Source organism: Halyomorpha halys, unplaced genomic scaffold (assembly GCF_000696795.3).
Source record: "Halyomorpha halys isolate HHAL.00 unplaced genomic scaffold, Hhal_1.1 Scaffold5.1, whole genome shotgun sequence".
In the NCBI taxonomy this organism is placed as follows: Eukaryota; Metazoa; Arthropoda; class Insecta; order Hemiptera; family Pentatomidae; genus Halyomorpha; species Halyomorpha halys.
In genome coordinates, this window is record NW_027106871.1 from 80,511 (window position 1) to 87,122 (window position 6,612).

Below are 6,612 nucleotides of genomic sequence, written 5' to 3' on the forward strand. Positions count from 1 at the left end.
AAGGTTCCTTCATTCATAAATAAAAAATAGGAGAAAGCAGATATTGGTTTTGAGATGCCATAGGACAGAATATTATTTCTTTCAAAAGTTTTAATAATTATGATAGTAATGACAAATGAACAAAATATTTAATATAGAAACTTTTTTACTCTTTAAATTACAATTTATATTATAAATAATAAGAGTTCAGAATAGCTTTTACTTCTTTCATGAGGCACTTATCAGTAGGGATAGGATTTTTATGTGCTAAAAAATCAGAAATATGTGCATAAATATGTGCTAATGAATTGTCAAATATTTGAAAAAATATTTATTTATAAATTTTGTATTATTCAGTAAATTAGTAACTTTATAATTTAAAAAAAGTGACATTAATATGTATTTATTATATATTATATGAATAATATTTTAAAGAAATTATGTTAAAATATGTACAAAAAAATGAACTTAGAGAAAACATAGTTGTTCAATAACAAGACATTAATTAGTAATCGTAATTAAACTCATTGATTAATAATTACTCAGAATGAATTATAAATGGAAATAAAGAATAATCCTTATTAAAAAGAAAAAAAAAATTTAGAAAAATATAAAACTTTGGTATAAATCATTCAACAATTCAGCAGGGTCGGTTACAAAATTATTGCAGATTAAATGTATTTTTAAATTTTCAAATAAAAATCTTCGTCGATTAGACCGCAGAATGGACTTGTGATAGAAGATCTTTCAACATCTACTGACGTTATAGGATCATGCTTAAATGAAGCTATTTCCATTGCATCTAGTTCGGTATTCTGCATCACCTGGCAGCTGTGCCATAATTTGTTTCGAGGATAATGGCTCCAGTGGACTGAATGATTTTATATCCTGAATTTTTTTTTAACACGTTCTGTACTTTTTTCTTTATGACTTCTCCGTTTTCACCACCTATATTTTCCAGTCTTTCTATTGCTTCGTTCAGTCTTTTTCCGTCAGTTGCAAGATCTTTTTTTGCATCAGTGGAGGGTCCTTTTCTTCTAATTTTGTAATTGTGTTGGATAAAAATACTACGTTTGGACTAATGTAAGCCAAATCAGTCTTTATTGAGTTAATTGTTAACAAGCTGTTCGCTTTCTCTACTGCAGTGGCGTCAACATTAAGTTTAAATATTATGTATTTAATTTTTTACGACTGGGAGCCTTCAAAAAAATTTTTTTTACTGTGTACACAAGCTTGTCTACATTTGAACATGAAATGCGTGTGCCAGGCAGGTTAAATGAACTATCATAGGATAAAGAACTTTAAGGGCATTACCAGCTTTATTCATGTAAGGTGCCGCGTCTGACAAAAACAACAAAACTTATGGATGATGGGTGATGCCCATAGGCCAAAGAACAGTCAGATTGGTTGAGAAATCTTGCATCCTTTCATATCCGTAGTCTTGTCCACAGAAATCCAAATCGGCCCATCCGAAATTGCTTTCCGAATTTCCGTTAAAGTCTCCTCGTATATAATTTTCAAATAATTTTTTCTTAAAGTGCTTTCATTTGGCATTACTCGGCATGTGTATTTCTCAAGAAAGGTTTTTAAGTCCGGATTGCTAATTTTGTAGAAAGTCTGCCCTGACTAATGCTCGGCACAAATCTAAATACATAGTATTGGTACCTGTGGAATCTGAGGAGGAAAGAAAGAAACAGAGAAATGAATTGAAGAGTAAACAAATTCTAGGAAAATGCTACAGGAATTAGTCCTTGCTCTTTTTAATTGATTCTGAGGAATTCTCGATGTAATTCTGTGTGTAAATTTATTATTGCTACTGCATTTAATTTGTGTTCAAAGATAGAAGATGTGTTCAAGACATAGAATTTTTACGGACTATTTATGATAAATGATAAATTTCAGCTTTAAGTATCTTGCATTCTCTTGAATTTTATGTAGTTGATGCGAAAAATGTATTTAAAATTGAACAAATAATTTAAGGCTAAATGTACCGATTTTTAGTAATTTTTTTTTCAAGAGATGGCAGCACTTTCGGGGCAAATTTACTTTTCTTCTCATTTGAATACGGAATAATAAATTTCCCATCTGTAAACGGATTTACTATCTAGAACCCCACAGAAGTTACTGAAATTGGTTCATTAATTTTTGTTGTAATTATTTTGGGATTTAAAAAATTTATCTTTGTTATTATTTGGAAATCAAAAAAAGTGAGCTTATAGGCACTTGACCACAAGCAAATAAAACAAGTCTGCGCAAACAGATTCATTTTTGGTAGCATAGGATGATCGTAAAGAGAAAAATACGATTTAGGATTAAAGCAGTGAGATTTGTAATAGGCCAGTGGAAGTGGCAGCTTACCCCCACTTCTCTAGACGCAGATGCTACGAGAGCCACAAAGTTTGTCTGCTTGAACTATGTATTTCCACGCATTTTTGATATTTTTTATTTTTTCACTAATACTAAAGTGGAATTCCAAAATGAGAATACAACATTTTTAAAATTAAAATAATTTTAATTTTAATAAAAATGTTTTTAAATTTTTTTCTTTAGGTAAATTTTGATTTCCTTGTCAAAATATTTCAATGCTAAATTTATCATTGTAATCACTATATTGTTTTAGTTTATTTTTCTAATGTTTAGAGAAATAAAAAAACGAAAATTAGAAATAAATATTGTATGGAAAAATTGTTTATTGATAGAACAGAAGATAGATCACCGTGGATAATATTTATGAGAAGAAAATAGTTGGAGGTGCAGTCAGAAAATAACACAAATAAGTTAAAAAACTTATTTAGTAATGCCAACGTTTCGGCCAGAATTTATAGCCTTCATCAGGGCTAAGAAAAAAAACAAGATAACAACCAGTGAATAAAGGATATATAGAATGATTAAAGTAAATAATTGTACAGAATGAATATAAATAAAAATAATGTAATGAAAGAAGTGGAAAATAAAATGTACATATAAGTAATTAAATATGTGAGTGAAATAAAATAATTAATAAAATAAAAATGTAAAGTTATATAATGCAAAGAAACTTTGAAATATGAATAATTTAATTTAATAATAATAATTGTTAAAATGGAAAGAAAATATTGAACTAATGTAATATGTAAGCCAAAAAAAGAAGCATAAAGAAACAAAATACAAAGTTAGTAAGACAAAGAAGTAATTAGAAAATAATGATAATACTTTGTGCTGTGTGTGTATTGAAAAATAGACGATAAAAGGAGAGATCAACAAGTTCAAAAATAATAAGTAAATTTAATAAAAGCAGTGAACATTACAATAACATAAGAAACACCCTAAAATTTAGTTCTGTCGGGTTCACTAATGTCTAACGACCTCATTAATCTGGGATTTAATAATACAGGAAGAATTACTTACATGTATCAAAGAAGGAATATGGAAGAAGGCGAACCAATGGAGGTCAATGCCCAACAATTTCAGAGGAAAAGCCTTCGGTAGAGACTGAGCGAATCGTCAAGTGAGTCGGCGGAAGTTTTATGAGTAACAGAAACTGAAGACGAAGTAGATGAACAAAGAAATGGTCGTGAGCAAAGGAGCCGAGAAACCACGTAGAGGCGAGGACTAGGAGGAAGGAAGACACGTGAGATCTGAGGAGGATGTAAGCAGAGAGCCGACCGCACATTGACAAACTATCACGTGAAAGGGGAGCAGGGCGGTCTGTCTATTATCCGAGTGAACGGGGGAGTAAGCTGTCTGGTGGACATGAGCAGTTCAAACAGTATTTCATGTAGAGAAGTACTAATTAGCGGCGAGGGGAGGACACTCCAAGTAAAGGTTTCCAAATGTAAATTAATAACTCTGGGTGGATCATGCAGTATAGAGGATAGGACTGGGTAAGTGAGGGGCTAAAGGGGGCATTTCAACAATTCATGTAGTGAGTAGGATGCTTAGGGATTATCTGGTGATTATTGGTTGTGATCTTTTATAGAAGTGGCTGCTAAGATAAGAGTGGTGGCTAAGATAATAAAAGAATAGTAATGGGAAATGGAATATAAAAATCGAACGAAAGGAGTGGAGATGCCAATAAACAATAGCAGACGGGAAGGGGTAGTAACGCAGGTAGAGAATTTGACGCCATTACAACGGATTTGACGTTATTTTCTTTAATGAAGGAGAGGTATTCAGTTCAAAAGAAAGGACGGTTTATGAGATTCCACTATAGCAGGAAAGAGTGACTTATGTTAGGGAACAAAGATACCCACAGGCACTCCGGAAGAACATAAGAGACGAAATAGAAAACTTTAGAAGACAAGGATTCATTGTAGATAGTATGTCACCCAATAATAGTTCATAGTGGGCGGTGTGGAAGAAGCCTGGAAGAGGATCAAATCTGTAGAGAACTTAAAAGAAGCATCCAACGCCGGTAAGATTAACCATTCATATGTTGGAAACGCGACAGTATAGGAAAAGAACTAACTGCTATGGAGAAGGGTAAAAATTGGCATAGATCGATCGTTTATTCGATGCACGTTGATGGTTGGCCCCCTGCGAGGTCCAGAACATCAAAAGGAAGTGTTGGCCTATCACTAAGGAAAAACTAATCATCATGGACTGAATGAGACTTTACAAGCATTGCGGCGCAAATATTTCAGGTGGGGGAGAAAACGCACAATCCAGGAGATTCTTTGGAAATGCGAGGTGTCCCTCAGTACGAAGTATGATCGGCACCAACCCCGTGTAGCTCAAGAAGAGACCTCTACCGCGAACACACCGCTAAGCGACTTACAGGTGAATTCTTTCACCTGGAAAGGCTATATGTGAGTCATAGTCATCGATCTATTCAGTAAGATGACTATGGCATGTACAGGACAGATCAGCGGAGGCGGTTTTACGAGCTCTTCGGACATGGTTCCAATTATATGGTGTGCCTAACAGAATTTCTTCCGACAGTGGGAGAGAATGAGAATATTAGAAGTGGTTTGGCACCTCAACATCCAAAAAGCCGCCGAGGGATAGCGCGACTCCAATGCACTCTGAGTGACGAGCGTACCAGCTAGAAAGGGGACTGGAACCTGATGACGCCATGGAACGGGCAGAAGCAGCATACAACCACTCCATACACACTGTCACGGGGTTTGCCCTATTCGAAATTCTTGTTGGGATGCGGTTGCGTCGACGGACTGCCGTGATACTTTGCCAGGAGAGGATGAAATGGCCGGTAATGTTTTGGCCTTGCATAAGTCAAGAACATGATTCGCAAGGGAAAAAGTAGAAGAGTGGTACAGCATAACTTCTGCTCTCTATATAGGCGTTCATGCAAATTTCTTTGGTGAACAAAGGTATATTCTGGGACCCAATTCTGAATCTTTCTTAGAAAACCCACCGGTAGCAGTTCCGCCAGTTACAAATCAGTTTCCAGCTCTACCGTAAATCACTATGCCACAAGTACATACCAATGCTCTGGAGTGGAAATTAGGACGGCAATGGCACAAGATCTTTGGTAGAATACCAGACAGTGCATGGAGAGGTTGCTGCAAGAACCGGTACTTGCTTTTCTGGATTTCACTCGGCAATCCACAATAACAATAGATGCCAGTGAGTATGCGCTAGAAGCGATGTTCTCTCAGGAGGGCGAAAGGGGAGAGTGCCCAGTGGCATACGCCAGCAGGTACCTTTTGAAGACGGAAATTAGATATAGTACAATGGAGCGAGTACTCCTTGGAATAGTGTGGTCTGTCGATCACTTTTGACCACATGTGTTCAGTAGAAGGTTCAAGTTACATACTAACCACAAACCACTCTAGTGGGTGGGAAAACTGAATGAAGCGTCAGCCAGAATTACAGGTTGGAAGGTGTTCCTAGCCAAATATAACATGGATACACTATATAAACCAGGTAAAAAAAGAGGTTGGTTGTCTCGATCACCGTGGAACAAGAAAAGGGAGACTACCACCTTTTCCAAAATATCTCGTAGTCAATGATTATCTGGTTGTTTCGGGGCATTTTCCTCATTACATGGGCTGTTACCTTTCCTCCCTTAGTCCCCCAGTTACCCAATTCCATTTCTGTTTTCCCTTTAATGCTATAAGCCCTAACCAGAGTGATCAACTGACAGTTACATACTCTGACCTGTAGTTCCCTCTTTCCACCACTCATCTCTCTAGGGCCTCTCGGCAGATGCATGTGTTTCCCCGGGTCAATCAGACAGCTTACTCCTCTCTTCGCTCGTATAATAGGAAAACCGCCGTGCTCCTCCCACATGGTGGTTCTCCAACGTGCGGTCGCCCCTCTGTGAGTACACTCCTCAAAACTCTCCTCGATTCTACCTGTTTTTTCGCTTCTTCTCCAAGTCCTCCTCTTGCCTTGACCACAGGAGATACCTACCGCAGATGCACCGCTCAATGATCTACAGGTTGACACTTTCACTAGGAGAGGATATAAATGGATCACCTCCCATAACCCCTGGATCTCTTCAGTAACGCAGCAATGGCGCATCAGGTGCTGGACAAGTTGTCGGAAGCAGTGTTGTCCCATTGTGGTTTCAATTCTACGGAGCTCCGGGGCGCATCTCGTCAGATTCAGGCAGAGAATTCGACAATGCCATGTTTCGAACATAAATGAAGGACCTTGACGTAACATGGCTTCTCAACGCACCAGGGCACT